The 22113-nt window shown below is 35.0% G+C and overlaps 1 long non-coding RNA gene across 1 annotated transcript in view; it reads left to right on the top strand.

Annotated features, from left to right (window-relative positions):
• LOC148951463 (uncharacterized) overlaps positions 1-16479 on the top strand; it is a 240411-nt gene extending 223932 nt beyond the window's left edge. Inside the window, exon 3 of the long non-coding RNA XR_016141874.1 lies at positions 16361-16479. This is a non-coding gene — a long non-coding RNA (uncharacterized LOC148951463). The remainder of the gene's footprint in view (positions 1-16360) is intronic.
• Positions 16480-22113: the final 5634 nt, after the last annotated feature.

Below are 22113 nucleotides of genomic sequence, written 5' to 3' on the forward strand. Positions count from 1 at the left end.
GAAGCATTTTTGCCAAGTTAAATAAACAAAAAGTGAGGTAATTGAAAAGAAAAATTGGTACTTTCCCGTTATATGGGCACTTCCGCTATAGACAAGTCGAATGAATGCAGTGATGGAGACTCGTAAAGCGGGTAATTGTTATCTAAGTTGATCGAAGAGCGTGGTTTCTCATTAAATTTACAATATTTCAAATCTTTTTTTTTAGGTTTAGGGGGGAGAAAAAGATACCTAGGATAAGTTAGGTTAGGTTACATATTTAATATATGCAATGCTTTGCCCCCCACCCCCCTAATAATTTGATGTTTTGATGTTGAATCATTGATGTTTTGATAATTTTAAACATACCTTTGTAACAAAATTATGGAAACTATGACAGAGAATTATGGAGAGCAGCCCGCCCAGAATCAGGCCAGGAAAAAACACTGAGTAACCTTTTTTTTTAAACAAAAACTAGACTGATGTGCAAAGTGCCAAAGTGCAAGGTGCACTTTGCTGCTACGCTGCCTATTCACAAAAAAGTATTTTAAAACAACACAGGAATTCCGTGGCCGCTTATCAAACAGTTCGTGGTAACGAACTGTAAGTAAGGAGCGACCCGGCTCAATGGTAACCAAAACTCTAAAAAACGAGACACATCAAAAGAATCAGATTTTAATGCTGATTTCAAATATATAAGTTTCATCAAGTTTAGTCTTACTTATCAAAAGTTTCGCACCTGAGAAAATTTGGCCGATTTTAGAAAAAAGGGGGAAAGACCCCCTAAAAGCTATAGAACTTAATGAAAATCACACCATCACTTTCAGTGTATAAGAGAACCCTATTGTCGAGGTTTCAAGCACCTATCTACAAAAATGTGGAATTTTGCCTTTTTTGCCAGAAGAAATATCACGGATGCGTGTTTATTTATTTTTTCTTCCCAGGGGTGATCTTATCGACCCAGTGGTCCTAGAATATCGTAGGAGGGCTCATTGGAACGGAAATTAAAAGTTCTAGTGCCCTTTTTAAGTGACCAAAAAAAATGGAGGGCTAACTAGGCCCCCTTCCACGCTCATTTTTCCCAAAGTCACCCGATCAAAATTTTGAGATAGCCATTTTGTTCAGCATAATCAAATATATGATAACTATGTCTTTTAGGATCACTTGATCCCCCAAAGTCCCCGGGGGGAGGGCTGAACGTTATGGACTTTACCCCATGTTAACATATAGTATTGGTTATTGGGACGAATACAGACTTTGTCAGGGGGATTTTTTCTGGTTGGGGGGGGGTGAGTCGGGGGCTATATGGTAGGATCTTTCCATGGAGGAAGTTTTCATGGGGGAAGGGACATTGCTATGAAGAGGCGCCGGCTTTCCCATCATTATTAAAGAACCTACAAAACCTGCGTTAATTCAAAAAGTTCAAAAATTAAATTAAAAAAAACAATTTTTTTTTTACTGAAAGTAAGGAACGACATTAAAACTTAAAACGAACAGAAATTATCCCGTATATGAAAGGGTTGTCCCCTCCTCAACGCCTCGCTCTTTACGCTAAGGTTTGACTTTCTCACAACTCTATTTTTTAAACAATAAAAAACCTAAATTTAAACTGATTGAAAAAAATCTAAAAACATGCATGCATATGATTAATTTGTTGCAAAATCGTGTGAATCAGCTTGAGCTCAAGCTAGACGACATTGAGCAGGAATGGAGAAGTGATTTCCTGTTGTTTAATGGTGTGAAGCAGATTCCATCGCAGAGTGTTGGGGACTCTGCGCCCCCTTTTGGGCGCACATGATATTTTTTTAATAGCTTAACTATTGTTAATAATTTCTTTGTTTGGTTACAAAAATGAAATACCTTTGAGCCCCTTTAAGGGCTCAAGATTGAATTTGCGACAGAAGCGATTATTGAATAATGAAAGAGCATTAAATGATTTTTTTACTTTCATCCTAGCTAAATTGTAGTGCCACCTGAAAATTTATCAAAACTTAATCGGAAATCTCTGACAAAATCCACCCCTTCAAAAATATTTCGCAAAACTTACCAAATCCATGACAAAATGATATAATTATCCAATTCCTTTATCAAACTTTCATTTGATATACACAGAGGTTTAGTTCACTAACTTAGAAATATGTTTCAAAATAAAGTTATATTTATTCTTCTATACAGTGATGTTCAAAACAATTTTTAATGTAATATCTGTGGTCAAAACAAACTTTGCTGCTTTCATAAAGCAAAAATGTATTTCATAAAATTTATTTCAAAATACAGTTTTTAAAACTATTCTCTAAATACAGAGTAAATGATTTTATTACTGATTTGTGAAGATTTAGACGAATTAGAAGAGTTTTTGAAAGATTGGCGATACTCTTCTATAAACAAGAGTCGAAATCCTGCACAAACAATCTCTATGTATATTTACCAAATGAGCGGCAAATATATATATATATATATATATATATATATATATATATATATATATATATATATATATATATATATATATATATATATATATATATATATATATATATATATATATATATATATATATATATATATATATATATATATATATATATATATATATATTTACGATATCTAACCCTATTTGTTCTTAAAGCAATCCAAATGTTTTTTTCCAAATAGTTTAGTGTAGCAATCTTCATTCTTGAAGCTACGAGACGTTATTGAAGTGTAAATAGGGAGGGGGAGAGAGGGGGCGGAAGTAAATAATTAACTATAGAATAATCGGTACTTGTTCATTATAAATAACCCACCACCATACACGAAATAAGTTAATTTTTGTTACTGCTAATGAAATAAAATAAAATAGTATGAATATAATATTTTAGAAACAAATTTGGGCCACATATTTGCATATTAAGGGGTGGAGGTAAATTTTAGCATATATTAAATATTTAACCTAACCTAGGTACCTTTGTCTCTCCCAATACACCAAAAAAAAACAGTTTTAATGTTTTAAACGCAATACGAAATCAGGTTTTGTGATCAATTTGTCTAGCAAATACCCATTTGTCTGGTTTCCTTGTACGGTCTATAGTGGTGGGTTATTTATAATGCACAAGTACCAAATAACCTATATTCGTTTTGATTATTTTTTTGGGAAACCCCTTAACATTTTGAGTTGGGTAACCACATAAAACATATTCAAATAGCTTAATCCTATAATGTTGAAAAATTTTGCTCTTCTTTTTTACATCCGCGATTCAAAATATGTAGAAATTCTTAGAACTTATATAAAAAATTTCTTTCGTGGGTGTAAAGGTTAGCTGCATGGGGATTTGAAAGCTGGGGAAGGGGGAGGGGAGGGACTAACTTGGTTGAGTCACAAGTTCTAACATTCAGACATACAGGGGTTTTGCGGTACAGTTGGGGCTGCTGCCTCCCCAACTCCCGCTTTTGCAGCCATTAACAAAAAAAAAGTTTTTTTAACTGAAAGTAAGGAGCGACATTCATACTTAAAATAAACAGAAATTATTCAGTATATGAAAGGGTCTTTCCCCGCCTCGCTCTTTACGCTAACGTTTGTCTTTCTCACAACTCTATTTTTGTTAAACAATAAAAAACTTTAGCGTAAAGAGCGAGGCGTTGAAGAGGGGACAGCCCCTTTCATATACGTAATAATTTCTGTTCGTTTTAAGTTTTAATGTCGCTCCTTACTTTCATTTTAAAAAAGTTGTTTTTTTTTATCTAAAGGCTGCAAACGCAGGATTTTGGGGGGCGGCAGCCCCCCCAACGGTACCTCCTAATCCCTGTCTCGGTTATTGTTTGAACGTGTAACTCAGTCTGTTTAATGTAAAACGTAGAAACATTAAAAACGTAGTTTTTTTCAAATAATTTCTGCACATTTTGTGTCTTAGCGCTTTACAAATATTTAAAAAAGCTTCTAAAGTAGAATTTTGGAAAATTTTGAGTTTGGGGGGAAGGGGGATTTTAAAAACTTCTTCCCGTGATATAACTTGTCCTCTGAAGTCGATTCTGATGTTTTTAGCACTCTATCTATTAGTGCTTAGAAATATTTAAAAATCTTCTAAAATATAATGTTTGAAAATTTTGAGTTTGGGGGGAAGGGTGATTTTACAAACCTGTTCCCGTGATATAACTTGTTCTCTGAAGTTAATTCTAAATTTCTTATCCCTCTATCTATTAGTACTTTACAAATATTTAAAAAGCTTCTAAAGTAAAATTTTGGAAAATTTTGAGTTTTGGGGGAAGGGGGATTTAAAAAACATCTTCCCATGAAATAAAGTGTCTTCTCAAGTCGATTCTGATGTTTGTAGCTGTCTATGTCTTAGAGCTTTAGAAATATTTAAAAAAGCTTCTGAAGTAGAATTTTGGAAAATTTTGAGTTGGGGGGGGAGGGGGATTTTAACAACCTCTTCTCGTGATATAACGTGTTCTCTGAAGTCGATTCTGATGTTTTTAGCACTCTATCTATTAGTGCTTTAGAAATATTTAAAAAGCTTTTAAAATAAAATTTTGGAAAATTTTGAGTTAGGGGGAAGGGGGATTTTAAAACCCTCTTCCCGTTATATAACGTGTCCTCTGAAGTCTATTCTGAAACTTGTAGTGCTCTATCTATTAGTGCTTTAGCAATAATTAAAAAAGCTTATAAAGTATAATTTTGGAAATTTTTGAGTTTGGGTGGAATGGGGATTTTAAAAACATCTTCCCGTGAGATAACGTGTCATCTGAAGTCGATTCTGATGTTTTTAGCACTCTATCTATTAATGCTTTATAAATATTTAAAAAGCTTCTAAAGTAGAATTTTGAAAAATTTTGAGTTTGGGGGGAAGGGGGATTCCAAAAACATCTTCCCGTAACATAATTTGTCCTCTGAAGTTGATTCTGATATTTGTAGTGCTCTATCTATTAGTGATTTAGAAATATTTAAGAAGCTTCTAAATTAGAAATTTGGAAAATTTTTAGTTTGGAGGGACGGGGGATTTAAAAAACATCGTCCCATGATACGAATTGCCCTCTAAAGTTGATTCTGATGTTTGTAGCGTTCTATGTCTTAGCGCTTTAAAAATATTAAAAAAGCTTCTGAAGTAGAATTTTGGAAAATTTTTAGTTTGGGGGGAAGGGGGATTTCTGATGTCCTCTGAAGTCGATTCTGATGTTTTTAGCACTCTATCTATTAGTGCTTTAGATATATTTTAAAAGCTTCTTAAGTAGAATTTTTGAAAATTTTGAGTTTGGGGGAAGGGGGATTTCAATAACCTCTTCCCGTGATATAACGCGTCCTCTGAAGTTGAGTATGATGTTCTTAGAACTGTATTTATTAGTACTTTAGAAACAATTTAAAATCTTATGAATTAGGATTTTGGAAAATTTTGAGTTTGGGGGGAAAGGGGATTTTAAAAACCACTTCCCGTGACATAACGTCTCCTCTGAGGCTGAGTCTGATGTTTTTAGCACTCTATCTTTTAGTAATTTAGAAAAAGTAGAATTTTAGAAAATTTTGAGTTTGGGCGGAAGAGGGATTTCAAAAACATCTTCCCATGACATAATTTGTCCCCCAAAAAAATTTGGTTATTTTTACTGGTCTCTCTTGTCAAATCCTTTCCCTAATTACTACAGTTTAAATGGTCTTATCAACACAGAGGTGTTTGGCATGTGCCTGCTACCCTCAAGGGTAAGGGTTTCTGATAAGCTAAGTCTTGACATCACAACAAACCTGGTTTTATTATACCATAAAAAATAGTCAGCAAGGATAGGAAATTAAATGGTTTAGGATTTAAATAGGATTTTGGAATATATTTTAATGAACAAGGTTAAAAGCTGAAGTTGTGTAAGGTAAGCAGTGATTTATAATTATGATAGTAATATAGTATGAAATATGATTTAAAACAACTAGTAATGTGCAGTAATTTACCATTATATAGAGGGGAGGGGGTGGAGGTAAGTACTTCAAAGTACCTTCCCGGGACATACCTTAGCATGTACATCCATCCCTGAAAGTTTCATTTTCCTAACCCAACTCCTTTCCAAGATAGCCAAAAGTAACTAAAGTAGAATTTTACCCAATGGTAAGATTCTTTGGTAAATTGTCGGCAGTTACCTAACCTAACCAGTTACCTAACCTATATAGGCTATACCTAACCTAACCCTAAATTGGCCTATATAGGGGGGGGGGGGCTGAAATTCATTTCCGATAGAAATGCTTATTATATTATTAATCAGCATAAAAAAAAGGCATCGAATGGTGTATTCACTTTAGTCCTAACTCAATAATATGATTTGGTATATATTAACCTTGTATTCTTTCCAAATATAATAATCATTTTTGTAGGAATTGAATTTCACCCCCGCCCCTATATATACCAATTCAGGGTATATAGTTGCAAATTAGGGGGGGGGGGTAAATTTTAAACTTACCTCTGATTTACATCAAAACTAAAATTTACCCACAACCCCCCCCCCACACACACACCTAATGTGTAAGCATAAAAAAAGACATCGAGTAGTATGTTCACTTTATTCGCAAGTCAATAATATGAACTGTTTAAACTTACCTCTTCCGGGGGGGGGGGGTGAAGTTTAAACTTACCTCTCATCTGCATCAGAAATAAACTGTCAGAAATAAAGTATGCTTTAAACTTCACCCCCCCCCCTCCGAATGTGCAAGTATACACCCTGAAAAGGTCTATATAGGGGTGGGGGTAAAATTAATTTATGACAAAAATGATCATTATATTAGTAAATAGCATAAAAAAAGGCATTGAGTAGTATGTTCACTTTATTCGTAAGTCAATAATATGAACTGCCGAAAATTTGGTAAATTTTTCGCAGTTCATATTATTGACGGTACTGGTGCGTTATATGGGCCTTTACAAGGAAACCAGTCACGAAAGACCCACCAGACGGGTTAATTCAAGAGAGCGCTATAGAGTAATGCAATGCAAAGCGTGGTGTTCATTGCGTTTATGATATTTACACTGTTGTTTTTTGGGGGTTTAGGGGGGGGGAAGGCACCTAGGTTATGTGAGTTTTAGGTTAGTTCGATATCTAGTTAAAATAATCCGAAAAAAAAAAGTTTTTCCGTTATTATCAATTGCGAAAAATCATTCCCGTATTAAACCGTTTTCGCTAGGAGAGATATTTGCTGGACTAGCTGTGCGTTGATTTAAAGGCGATAGTTAGTTTTCGTCATTAGCTAGCTCTGCATTTACTGCGTGTTCTCGGTGCACAAGGTTTGAACCCCCTCCCCCCCCCCCCAAGTGGTTTCAGGGTACCAGTTTGCAAGCGGTGCTTTAAACACATTTGGACGTGCTTTCATAGCACATTACGGGTGCTTCATAGCACATATGTACGTTCTTCAAAAGCACATTGTGCGTGCTTCTTAGGCCTTGGTGGGTGCTACATAACACATTTGAGCATGCTTTCATAGCACATTGCGGGTGCTTCATAGCACATTTGTACGTGATTCAATACCACATTGTGCGCTTCATAGCATATTGCGTGTGCTTCATAGCACATTTGAGCTTGCTTTCATAGCACATTGTGGGTGCTTCATAGCACATTTTTACGTGCTTTAATGGCACATTGTGCGTGCTTCATTGCACATTGCGGGTGCTTTATAGCACGTTTGGCCCTAGGAAAGCTTAACCTCTAAATTTCAGCCCAATCGGACAACGTTAAAGGGGGGTTGTGGTCGGAGGGTCGAAACTTCCGGCCCACTTTTACCCATGAAGATAAAGTCGGAGGGGGGTGAAATTTTGCACGTTTCTTAGTTTGAGCTTGGGCTACAAAATGCGATTACCGCTGTCTCTCTACGACTGCTAGGACCGGAAATCGCTTAACATTGTGGTGGGTCGCCTCTTTATAGAGGCGCAAGTGTGCCTCCTTGATGTTGATCGAAAGTATTTGGGAAAATAAAGAGCATGGAGGGGGGTATATTCACCCTCCGCTCACGTTCGACTATTAATAAGGGCACCAGCCCTCTCAATTTCGAATGAAATGAGCCTTTTTTGAAGTTTCTACGACAATACTTTCAATAAAAACCTCATATGCCCCCAGGGCATAACTTACAACCTTTGTCCTGAGAGCTGTGGGGGGCGGGGTCGTCATCCTCAAAGACATAATTTCCGAACCTTTCAACTACGTTGAACAAAATGGCTGTCTCAAAATTTTGATTGGATGTTTTTGGGGAAATAATGGGCGTGCGAGAGGGGTTAGCTGCCCTCTAATCACTTTTGATTATTAAAAAAGGCACTAGCCCCTTCAGTTTCCAATCGAATCAGCACTTTTTGAAGTTTCAATGACAACTCCTTCGATACGAAAAGCCCTGGTCTAAAAAAAACAAAAAACATTGTGCCCACATAGTTCTTTACTTACACAGTGCTATTGTGCTGCCTATGATATTATACTACGGCCAAATATCTATGTCCTTGTAGTTGACGGAACCCCCCAAAATGCCTAGGAATGAGCTGTAAGTTATGTAAGTTGCCCATTGTTAGCAAATAATGAAAGGGATGGTCGTAATAACTTTAGAAAGCTCTTTTGATTAGAACTAGAAAGTTCTAGTTTTTTAAGAGACAAAAGTGATCGGAGGCCAATACCCTTCCCCCCATCCGAGCTGTAATTCCCCAAATGAATCCAATAAACAAAAATTCAGATAGATTTTTTTTTTAAATGTTACAAAGGTCAAATAACTATGCCTCAGAGGTTGACAGCCCCCTCGGTTGATAGACCCCGGGGCAAAGATTGTAAGTTATGAAGCTGCCCACTGTTGACACATGAGGTTTTTATGGAATTTAAGGTCACATATGCTTGGAAGGGGCTCATTTGATTGAAAGTCGAAAGTTTTAGTCCCCCTTTTGAGATTCAAAAGTGATTGTAGGGTACCCCACCCTCACACTTTTTCCTCCAAATATATCCGCTCAAAATTTTAAGATAACCATTCTGTTCAAAATAGTCCAAAGTTCAAATAACTATTTCTTCAGGGTTGACATCCCCCCCTCCGCCAGCCCCTGGTGCAAGGGCTGTAAGTTATCTTTATTTAAAAAAAAACAAAAAAACTATAATTTACAGAGCGAGGGTGTGATGAGTTTCCAGCCCCATAAATAGACTTACTAATCTTTGTTCGTTTAAGATTTACGGTCGCTCCTTACTTTCAGTAAAAAAAACTTGTTTTTTATTTAATATATAATAATATAATAATATAGAATAATATAGAATAATAATGTAATAATACATTTAATATTTTATTTTATATATAGAGTTGGTTAGGTTAGCTATTTAATATATTGTGTTCTGGACGGCCTGCTTTCCATGATTTTCAGCTGAAGTTTCCATGATTTTGTTAATAAAGTATTAAATTTTACTCATATTTTGGTATATTTTATTATAATTAACCTAACTTCACTTCTTCGGTGTGGTCGCTATAATTAACAAATATATTTTTTATTCAATCAAACAAAATTACCAAAGAACTTTCATTATGAGAATCACATGCAGATGAGGGGTTTTGTTTTGTTGCATCCTCGTTCCATGTCAGAAAAAAAGAAAAAACATAAACAAAGATCTTCTAAAAAAGAGATGGAACAGCTACCCACCAAAAACATGTCTCAAGCCTTCCTAGTTCTTGCTCCTAGGTATTAGAGACAGAAGTGATTTTACATGTTGTCATTAAAATGTATGTTTTAATTCTTGTTTTAGGCACTGACTAAAACGACGTCTTTTGGAATAAACTTTCAATCCGAAAAGGCCCCCACCCCTGCTCAAACTTTCTGTTTTAGCCGCCTCCTGAGTGCAGCCACCCAAATTATATATATATATATATATATATATATATATATATATATATATATATATATATATATATATATATATATATATATATATATATATATATATATATATATATATATATACCTCGTCTTTTCACCCTTTTTGACTTTATTTTTCATTTTGTTATTTTCTCTCTCTCTGAGTTTTCGTTTGTCATATATATATATATATATATATATATATATATATATATATATATGCGTGGCCCCATTTAGCCACTCAGTCAACTGCTGTGAGTCGCGTTTTGGGTAGATACAATTTTCCAAGATGGCATTTTAAATAAACGCAACCAACTTTGAGGTATAGATTATGGATCATTAAGACGCCAACAAAAGTTGCCTTTTTAACCAATATGTGTTCCAGGTTTAGCCACGAGAAAGGAAAATTTTCGGAGGTAGAGAATATATATTTAAATACATTTATACACTGCAGATGTTTCGAATATGTTCCATTCGAAAATTTATATAATTATCATTTTCTTCTGTTCTGGCTGTACTTGGTACATCCGAGGCTCAGAAACTTTTTTTGGCGAACCCAATCATGGAGATTAACGAATTATTAGGGTATTAACAGCACGTCTCTGGCCCCAAGATAGTTTTAGCCAAGACGTTATAATTAAAATTAACGTGTAGTTTTGGAAATTTATCTAAAATCTTTTGAAAAAGGAAGAAAAACCTGTAGAAATAAAATTATAATTTGCAGCCTAGGTAGACTTTATTTCTAGGTAGATGGTAATTCATAGGTTTTAAAATACAATACAAGTCTTGACCTTCAAACAAAAATTTCAGGTTATTATAAGGGAAAAACTCAATGAATTGAAACTAAGTGCTTTATAAAAATACTGTAATCTCGTAACGGTGAAATGTTGTAATAACGTCTTAACAGAAAATTAAATTGATGTACTCAATCACATTTAATAGTAAACAATATACAATTGAGTAGGAGAAGGCTGACGGTGAACGAAGTTAAAACTGACAAGTTACATTTAATCTGAAAATAGTTGAAAGCTCAAAGAGAATATTACAATAAAGGCAAATATGATTGATTATTGGATTATATGGATGTTTCGGTGTCAAAGTGAACTAACTCCATTCTCTACTTTTCCCAAGAATAAACACCCCAGTCTGGCTTAAATTAGTCTTACATATAAATTGATTATACATATAAATTGGCCTTACAATGACCAATAGAACATTGAATTACAATAACCATAGAAAAATTAGTCTTATATATGTCAACTGAGCTTACACACATATAAACAAAAGTAAAACGTTCAATTCTACTCTCTTACCCTCAAGCCCTTGTCTTGAAAAAAGATCCTCTTTCTGGACTTTGTCCACTATGTTATTGAAGCTCTACAAAAACGCACTTTATTTCTTTTCGTCAATGATCATTTTATTGGTTATTTTTCATAAGTATGTGACTATTCAGTTCTGGCCTGCTATTAGTATCTATGAAAACCTGAAATTTCAGAAATTGGCTCAGACGTTTTTCTTTACAGCCTTGGACACATTTTGGGACTGCTACTTATTAAAAATCTGGTAAACACATGGGAAACACCGCATCGAAATCTCAAAGATGCTGTATGAAAAACAGGTTTTCCCTGCCTAGTGAAGTATTGCTCACTCCTTGACAAAGATTTAAACTTTAGTTTTTTGGGGTTGAGGGGGTAAAAAATGGTACATAGGTTAGGTTACGCTTTTAATATATGCTATGCTTAACACCCCCCCCCTCTAATGTACAAATATATAGCCCAAATCTGTTCATAAACTATTATATTTTCATCCTATTTTGTCTCATTTCATTAGCATTAACCTAACTTTACTCCTCGCGTGTTTACCGGATTCTTAATAAGTACCAAGACCGTCTCTAATGATTCTATTCCGATGCATTTCCATGATACTGGCATATAATTTTTCTTGTAAGAACGGTTTTTCTATACCCCCTCAAATGATACCCCTGATTTCTGTCCTTCTCAGCCGCTATCTCGTTTTACATCCATGCTTCCTGTGAACCGGTACCTAGTGCAATGCTCTTTGTTAGTAATTAAATGAAAAAAAAAAGTTTTTTTTTCAACTGAAAGTAAGGAACGACGTTAAAACTTAAAACGAACAGAAATTATTCTGTATATGAAAGGGGCTGTCCCCTCCTCAATGCCTCGCTTTTTACGCTTAGTTTTTTATTGTTTAAAAAAATATAGTTGTGAGAAAGTCAAGCTTTAGCGTAAAGAGCGAGGCGTTGAGGAGGGGACAGACCCTTTCATATACGGAATAATTTCTGTTCGTTTTAAGTTTTAACGTCGTTCCTTACTTTCAGTTAAAAAAACTTGTTTTTTCATTTAATTTTGAACGTTTTTGAATTAATGCAGGTTTTGATTTTGACTCACCGTACATGAATAATTACGACAAAATTTTTATTTTAATTTTACTATCATTTAGTCAAATGGCTTTCTCGCAACTTTTTTAATTTTATTTACGAACCTTTTTATTAGTAATAAATATACGTAACTTACGAATTAACTTACGTAACGAACTTCTATATTTATATATTTTTAATACGTATATTAGGGGGTTCGGCCCCTAGTCAATACCTTGCTCTTTAAGCTAAAGTTCGAATTTTGTTCCTATTTTTCAAAAATGACCCCTTAATCACAAAGGCCATTAATTAGAATAAATAGCTCTTATGAAAGTACTAAATTATCTTTGGCTTAAAGAGGGAGGTATTGACTAGGGGGTGAACCCAATCATATACGTAATATTTTCTGTTCGTTTTAAGTTGTGATGTTGCTCCTTACTTTCAGTTAAAAAACTTGTTTTTTTTTTATTTAATTTCTGATCTTTTTTTAAATAATGCTGGGAAATCCGGCGCCCCTTCATAGCAATGTCCCTTCCCCCATGAACACTTCCTCCATGAAAAGATCCTCCCACATAACCCCTGACCTACCCCCTCCCCCACTACCAGAAAAAATCCCCCCTGAAAACGTCTTTATACTTCCCAATAACCAGTACTATATGTTAACATTGGGTAAAGTTCATAACTTTCAGCCCTCCCCTCCGGGGACTTCGGGGGATCAAGTCATCCTAAAAGACATAGTTATCATATTTTTGACCATGCTGAACAAAATGGCTATCTCGAAATTTTGATCGGGTGACTTTGGGAAAAAATGTGCGTTGGAGGGGGCCTAGTTGCTCCATTTTTTTGGTCACTTAAAAAGGGAACTAGAACTTTTAATTTCCGTTCCAATGAGCCCACCCATGATATTCTAGGACCACCTGGTCGATATGATCACACCTGGAAAAAAAACAAATAAACAGGCATCCGTGATCTTTCTTCTGGCAAAAAATGTAAAATTCCACATTTTTGTAGATAGGAGCTTGAAACCTCTTCAGTAGGGTTATCTGATACGCTGAATATGATGGTGTGATTTTCATTAAGGTTGTATAGCTTTTAGGGGGTCTTTCCCTCTCTTTTCGAAAATCAGCTAAATTTTCTCAGGAGCGTAACTTTTGATGGGTTCGACTAAACTTGATTAAACTTATATATTTTAAATCAGCATTAAAATTTGATTCTTTTGATGTATCTGTTGGTATCAAAATCCTGTTTTCTAGAGTTTCTGTTACTATTGAGCCGGGTCGTTCCTTACTTACAGTTCGTTACCACGAACTGTTTGATCGAAAACAGTTGAAAACGTGATATATCAATCTACCCTATTTTCCTTCAAACCTTCTTTCAAAATAGATAAGATTCATTTTGTTCGGTTGCAAGTTTTGATGTTTTGATTTTCAACATCTGAGATAACCAATTTTCTTTAGTCGAGTTTTGCAGTTGTTAAGACACTAGAGAGATGAGTTAGAAGTTTTGGGAGTAAAGTAAGTGGTTCACTTTTAATGTCAAATGGCTCTGTATTTCAGCTGAAACCAGCTTTATTGAACATAACTGAAATTTATAGCTTATATGTTGCTTGATTATTTTAATTTCAGAGAGAAGGTTCTTTATGATCAAATATTCAAAATCAAAAGATTTCAAATCCCAAAAGTCGGCTATTTTTTAACTAAAAGTGTAGGTGAAGGGTTTTTCACTATCTTGGTAAATGGATGAGCTAAGTGGAGAAAGAGTTCAAGAATGACAACCCATACGCCTAGTTTTGAAAACAGTTCCAAGAACTCGAGCTATGGTTTAGGCCATATCGAGATCTTATATGAAGCCCTAGGCCATATACAAAAGTCATTTGATTTGTTGGCCTAGTTCGTTTTACGGGATTGGTAGAATTCTCGACGACTTACTTTTCACTATCTTCGAAAGGGGTTAAGATAGGAAAATAAAACTTTCAAGGATGTATCTAGAGACTAAATTATCTCCCGGGAAGGCTTTTGAAGTACCTACCTTCACTTCTCCCTCTAGAGGGAATTGACCCTTAAAAACCTTTGTGTTATAAAGGTGAAACCTTGTAAAATACATCGGTACTCTTGCATTATACGGGCACTGCGAAGAAGCCAAGTTTGGTTAATGCTAATGAAATAAAATAGGATGAATATATGATAGTTTATAAAAAAAATTTGGGCTATAAATTTGCACATCATTAGGGGGTGGGGTGTAAAGCATACCATATATTAAATACGTAACCTAACCTAGGTACCTATTCCCCCTCCTAAACCCCAATAAATATTCGTTTAAATATTGTAAATTCATTGAGACCCACGCTTTGCATTTTATTTCTGCATTGAAATACCCATTTGGCGGGTTTCGTCTCTCGTTATCTCATACAGTATATAGCATTAGTCAAACTTGACTTCTTCGCAGTGCCCACATAATGCAGGAGTACCAATAAACCTTCTGCCTAAATGAAGGGGAAGAAAACTGTTTTCAGCTTCAAAAATTTGCCCAATCCCGATTTATGAGGTTTCAAAGATCTGCAAATACATTCCCTAAATTGGCAAAAATGGATATCCGCCATATGGCTAATATTGGGGTAAAGTTCATTTGCGATGCAAATGAATGTCATATTTAGATTCAGGGCGCAATTTAGAATATGTATGCAAATTAAGGGGGTGGGGATACATACTCAGTAAATATATAGGTTCTAAGAAATTCATGAATTTCTTGGAAAAACAAGGAAAGAAGTGAAGATAAGGGTTCTCACCGGCAAAATGTGAACTATGATTACCCTGCATATTATGGAGTAAGAATTGGGTACTTATGCGTTATAACTAAACCAGCGCTATACACGATACAAGTCAAGTTTGGTTTATGCTAATGAAATAAAATAGGATGGATATATAATAGTTTAAAAACAAATTTGCGCTATATATTTGCACATTAGGGGGGGGGAGAGAAGCATAGTATATGTTAAATACGTAATCTAAATTAAACTATGTACCTTTCTTCCCCCCCCCCCTAAATCCCCAAATTAGTCGTTTAAATGTTGTAAACTCGATGATAAACCACGCTTTGCCATCAATTTGTCTAGCAAATACCCGTTTCTCTGGTTTCCTTGTACAGTCTATAGCGCTGGTTTAGTTATAATGCATGAGTACCAAGAATTGTTTGGGGGAGGAACACGCTAAAGGCTGTTATCTAAAAATGTCAGTTAAATTTTTTTTTACTTATCTGTCATAGTGGTTGGCTGGTCGGCTAATTTAAAGATTGTCTATATAGGCCTATACACTGTCAAATTAGCCATCTGGTGGTATCCCAAGAAAGCAAGAACAGCATTATTAAAAAAACGATCAGAAACTAAATAAAAAAAAACAAGTTTTCAACAGAAAAACTTCATCATCAAAACTTAAAACGAACAGAAACTATTTCGTGTAAGATTGGGTTCGCCCCCTAGTCATACCTCGCTCTTTACACTAAACTTTTATTAGTAATTTCATAAGAGCTATTTATTCTAATTAACGGCCTTTGTGAATAAGGGGTCACTCTTAAAAAATTGAAAAAAATTCGAACTTTAGCATAAAGAGTGAGGTATTGACTAGGCGGGCGAACCCTCCTAATATACGTAATAAAAATATACGAATATAGAAGTTCGTTACGTAAGTTACATGTATTTATTACTAATAAAAACGTTCGTAAATAAAATTAAACAATTTTCGAGAAAGCCATTTAACCAAAAAAGGTAAAATTAATATGCAAATTTCCTTTTAATTATTCATTTACGGTGAACCAAAATCAAAACCTGTATTAATTTAAAAACGTTCAGAAATTAAATTAAAAAAACAAGTTTTTTTTAACTGAAAGTAAGGAGCGACATCAAAACTTAAAACGAACAGAAATTATTCCGGATATGAAAGGGGCTCTCCCCTCCGCAACGCCGCGCTCTTTAAGCTAAAGCGTGACTCTTTCTCACAACTCTATTTTTTAAAACAGAAAAAAGCTTTAGCGTAAAGAGCGTGGCGTTGATGAGTGGAGAGCCCCTTTCATATACGGAATAATTTCTGTTCGTTTTTAATTTTAATTTCGATCCTTACTTTTATTTAATTACAGATCAAGAACAGTGTTGTCACTATAACACCTAAGTACTGAATTTGGTTTCGAAGTTATCTATTTCTTTTGGTTACAGGTAAATGGTCAGAAAATAAATAAGGATAAGTTCCACATAACAAAGTTCATATCATGGAAGACCGCTTAGTTCAAACTTTAAACGGTAAGCAAAACAAATACATTTGGTTAGGATTTCTACGTTTGTTGTCTCTCTGTTACATTCCATTTGTCTTTCTGTTTCTCGATTACTAAATGTTTTTAATTTTTTATCTTTTTAGCAGTTTTGAATTTTGAAGAAAAGGGTATATAAAAGTTATAAAAAAAACTTAAACATAACACTAGTACTTTTGGCGATGTGGGTAATTTCATATCATTCCATAATCTCATAGGCTGAGTATAAGCTACTTGACTGGCTTAATACTTTCATAAATAAAAGTAAACCTGTATGTTTTTATTTGTGTACTTTCTTAGTTCTGGTTCTTCGTGGTTAATTTGACTCTTTTGTGTCACGGAAGACAATTTCACAAACAATTTCAAAAGTTGTGTGTCTTGGAAAATAATTCACATTCTTCCTTTAAACGTATTCATTTTGATGAAAGATATCAACAATAAATTAAAATAATAAAACTAAATACATCATCATATGCCCCTCCCAAGGCTATGTGTCTCGGGATAGGAATGCAGGGAGAAAAAACTAAATCGTCCTCTACTCTTTGCAAACAGTTCGTCGTAACGAACTGAAAGTAAAGAGTGTGATTCGAGAAAGTAAGGAGTGAAACACAATAGTAACCAAAACTGTAAAAAACGAAATTCTGGTAGCAATTAATACATCAAAAGAATCGGCTTTCTATGCTGATTTCAAATATAAAATCTATTAAGTTTAATGCATTAAAAGCAAAGAGCCTTAGAATATTTGATTGAAAAGTATGAAATTTGGGTTCTTTTTTTACAGGGGTGATCGTATCGAAATAATAGTCCTAGAAGCTCGGGGGATGACCTATTTAAACAAAAAATAAAAGTTATAGTGCTTTTTTGAAGTGACCAAAAATACTGTATCGCACGAAAGTGGTGTTTTCGACCATTTTATGGCTCCAGACTAAGATTTGGCCTCAAGGAGGACCAAGTTGCTATCTGACTTAAACAGTTGAAATTTCAACTGTTTAATAGGATTGAAAATTCTGACTTAAACAATTGATTTAAAAATATCAAAAAATATATATCGAGCTTCCTAGCTTCAGAGGAAGTAGTGCTGCACACACGACGGCGCATTCGCTTCTAAAAAGTCACGTATTCAAAAAATAAAAAAAAAATGATAAAATGATCAATATGGATATTTATCTAGCAACTCGGTTTAACTTTAAGCTGGTTCGCTTGATTTTTTGTGAAATCATATTGCTTGATTAGTTTTGTACTGTCGTTTTGACACATTTTTTTTTCTACTATTAAGGCCTTACACTTCTCGCAGTCGTAACAACAGAAACTCGAGTCTTATATAAGCAAAGCTGTATCCAGGGAAGGGGTATATACCGGGTATGAATACCCTGCCCCCTCCAAAAATTGTAGCAAAAATGCGAAAAAAAATTTTTGGTATATTTTTTAAAGTTTTTATTACCTCCCACCTCCAAACAAAAATACTGGATACGTTCTTGCTTATAAGTAAAAATAAAATATTTTTAAAATCTTTTCTCACAATTTCCGTCACGTATTTTTGCCACATATTTTATAATACATTTTTTTTTTTTTTTTTTTTTTACAAGGGATATTAATTTAATAAAGTAAATTAGCATCTGGAATTTTTCTTAAATAAAAAAAAACAAAAAAAAAGCATAAAGTAAATGTAATGTTTCATGTAAGTGTTTTTTCCAAGTGTTAAGCGTTTTTTTTTCAATGACCGTTTTTGAAGCATTAAGTACTATTATTAGGTTAATGGAGCGTTTCATTTAAGTATTTTATGATGATCGTTCGTCAAAGTTTATGTTATTTGTGCCTTTCATTTATGTTACTTGTATCTTACTGTGTTCATGGCAATATATTTGACTTTAAAATACATTTATCCATCTATCCATCTAATATGCAAAATAATTGTACCAAACATATTTTGCATGCAGACCCGGTAGACTTACCACCCCCTCCCCCTAATGTGCAAATCTATCGCCCAAATCTATTTCTAAAGTAATGAAGAAACTAACGTGAATGAGTGAGTGAGTGTCGCATAATACAAAAGTACTAAAATTCCTCCCTAGGGAGATAAAAAAAAACTCAAATGAAATTCTCAAGTCTGGAAAGCCTGATTTTCCACGGGGGGGGAGGTATTTTACTGGGGATTTTCTACGGGTGGAATTTTCCGCTCAAGGGGGGGGTATTTTCCAGGGAGATATTTTCCGCTGGGGGGGGGGGAGTTTCTGTGTGTTTGGATTTCCAGGAAATCGTTTCTACGGAAAGAGGGATTTCTGGAGTCATAAGAAAAACAATAAGAAATTAAAGTTTTTTTCAAAGGAAAGTATTCTAAGTAAAATTTTCAGGCTGAATCTTCTGCAAGACATTTTACGAAGAGAGTGGGGGGGATTTTCAGCGTGGATTTAATTTTTCTGAAAACAAAATTACGGGGGCGGGGGGTATTGTACGTGAGACGAACTTTCCAAGGAGTAGTTTCCAGTGAGGGAATGGAAGGGGATTTACTGGCATTATTTGAAAAACGATCAGAAATTAAATGAAAAACAACAAGATTTTCAACTGAAAGTAAGAAGCAACATTAAAACTCAAAAGAAACAGATATTAGTTTGTAAATGAGGTGCCACCTCCTTCTCAATACCTTGCTCTTTACGCTAAAGTTTGACTGTTTATCCCAATTTTTCTTAGAACAACTTTTCAAACACAAGGGCTGTTTAACTAGAAATAAGACTCTTCATTAAAGTGCTTAGTCTCCAGTGCTTAGTCGCTCAGTCTCAGTTTAGTCTCCAGAGTGATAGCATCCTTTTGGATTTACTGGACTTTAAAACCAGCTGTGAAATTGTATTAATTCAGTGCCTTGAACTTTAATATAATTCAATGACCTTGAGGATTACAGAAGTTATAAAGACATAATCGGATGTGTGGTATACGCGAGGCGCCATCTTAGAACAAACTTCCACAAGAGCAGGAAGTCAGACATCAAACTTCCTCAGAACAGTCAGACATCAAAGCTGCAGTATGAAGACCTTCCCAAAAAACTACATACTGAGTCTATAATTTAAGCCAGCTTGAAGCTTACGTCGTGGGTCTTCTTGGAAGACATTCCCATTACAAAAACGGACAATTTAATTCCAGTCCTGAAAAATGCTTTTGGAGACTCAGAACTTTGTAAAAGCTTCAATCAGGGCAGAACTAAAACTAGTGGGATAGTAAGACACGTCATTGCCCCTGTAGAAAGAGATGTGTTTTCTTGTGAACTGAAGAAAGCTCATATCTCTTTAATAGTTGACGAATCTACCGATAAATCTTGGCAGAAGGTCTTGGTCCCTATTGCAAAGTACAAAGAATCCAAAGATATAGTCTAAAAAGACTTCCTGGGGCTTTTGCCAGTCAGTGATGACAGTTCAGAAGGGAAAAAAACGTCTAATATTTGGACATTTGGAAAGCCTAGGAATACCTTTACAAATTAGATGGCGATTGCCTTTGACAATGCCAGTGTTAAGACTGGACATCAAAAAGGCCTTGGTGTGCTGTTAAAAGAATTTGTGCCAGATTTCCTTGTGCTAGGCTGCACTAGCCGTTCCCTTGCTCTCTGTTCTGCATATGCAGCGAAGAAGTTGCCAGATGGAACTGAAATTTTATTCACGGCGTAGTTGCATATGTGGCAAATAGCCCAAAACGATAGGATGAACTAATGATCTACCAAAATTTCCGTCATGTGGAAAACCATAAGCTTTTGCAGACTTCAAATACGAGATGGTTCACCCTTGAAGCTTCCGTTGAACAGATCCTTGAGCAGTGGAACCCACTCCTTTTATTCTTGACCAACCATGGAGAAGGTGACTCCGCTGGAGATAGAGGAGCCAAAGAAAGGGGTAATAAGATTCTTGCTTTTATGCGTGATTCATCTGTGAAAGTTACTTAGTATTTTCTTTCATTTGTCTGACAAAAGATCAATGCATTAAACAAAGAGTTTCAAGCTGAGGGAACACGGATTCACAGGCTTTAGGAATGTTTGCAACAGACGTATTTGATGCTCCTCAAGTGCTTTGTCAAAAAGGAAGAAATAGGGCGCGTACAAGATCCATTTAAAGTTCGGTTGAGCCCAGCTCATTTTCTTGCACTTGATTGTATAAAGTTGGGACCAAATGCACTGTGTCTAATGAGAAGCCTGGCCCAAAACACTGGCCCATTGAGTGCTAAGCAGGTTCACTGCATCCAGATGAGCTGTATGAATTTTTTTAGAATTGTGCTCACAAATGAACAAACGGATTGACTACAATGACCTAACATTGGAAAATCTCGAATGCTTAATATGGAAGCGGAAACAAAAGGGATTTATCATCCTTCGAAACAGCACACAAAAGTGCGTGTTTATTGCATTTTTATTTGCATTTTATCGCGTTGTGCCTCAGCGTCACCCAGCAAATCCGGAAGCCGTTGAAGAAGAGACACAAGAGTGTCCACATCTACAGATGTTGCCTTATCTGGAGATATTAAACTTTTTCGTGCAAATTCCATTTCAACTTGTATGAGGAAACGGTAAATACAAGTTTAATAAATTTAACACGGACTTGTAGAGGCTTTTGAAAGGAACAACTTGACTTTTAAGTTTTTTCCTGATTGGTTCAAAAAAGACATTTTCATCAGTTTATTTAAAAGTTGTTACCATCAGTTTTATATTAGTAACTCCTGAACTGTTGCATATTTAGTTTCAATAGGCGGGCATAATTACCGGTGTTCAGGTGATACAGGTTCAGGGTTTCGACTTGTATCGACTGACATCAAAGGAGAATGTTTCAACATATTATTCAAATAGGAATGCTCCGTCAAATTAGGTTGCGGTCAAAGATTTTGAAAGAAGAGAAAGGCAATTAAAGAACTTAGCCTTGTTAGTTCACAAAAGTGCTTTGTGAAAGATGGTAAAGAAGCGTAATAAAAGAGGCATTGGCTTGGTTACTGTACAGAAGCACAGGGAAAAACTAAAGCAAATAAATATACAAAAAGCTTGGAAGACCACGACTTCCAAAACATTTATTCGACTTCAAGAAGAGCCTGCAGCAGAGATCCCAAGACTGAAAGTTATAACTGCGGGTGGCACTTTAGAATCGGACATTTTAAAAAATTCTCGCTGGATGGTTAATGTGACCTATTTTCTAAAGAGCTACGAAGAATTCTCACAAGGAGAAAGGCAGGGGATTGTAGCCCCCTAACAAATAGCGCAATTTCTAGGCATACAACTATAATTCCTTCTATTCTGCAGCGTAAATCTTAAAAAATAGACTTTGATCTATGACCTTCTGCTAGTCACTGGCAGATCCAGGGATGGGCCCAGTATCGTAGGACAAATGAAGTACTTAATAACGATTTATGGAATGTAATTTTTTTTTACTTTTGTTTTATATGTTTTAGTGCATAATTTTACATAATATTTTACCGGGAGATGCATAAGTCTCTATAATCTTTTGACAATAAAGTTTAAAAAAATGAGGGGGGAGGGGAGGCTATTGAAGCTTCAAAACTTTTAACTCTTTAATATCTATTCCACTTAGTCCTAGTAGAAATTTCTTTTGATAATACGGGATAAAAATTGGAAGTAAAATATTACTTGTCGCAAGAAGAGGGGTAGGGGATTGCAGCCTCCTAACAAATAACACTTTT

This window comes from Artemia sp. Qi Xiang Cuo, chromosome 6 (assembly GCF_049724085.1).
Source record: "Artemia sp. Qi Xiang Cuo chromosome 6, ASM4972408v1, whole genome shotgun sequence".
Lineage (NCBI taxonomy): Eukaryota > Metazoa > Arthropoda > Branchiopoda > Anostraca > Artemiidae > Artemia > Artemia sp. Qi Xiang Cuo.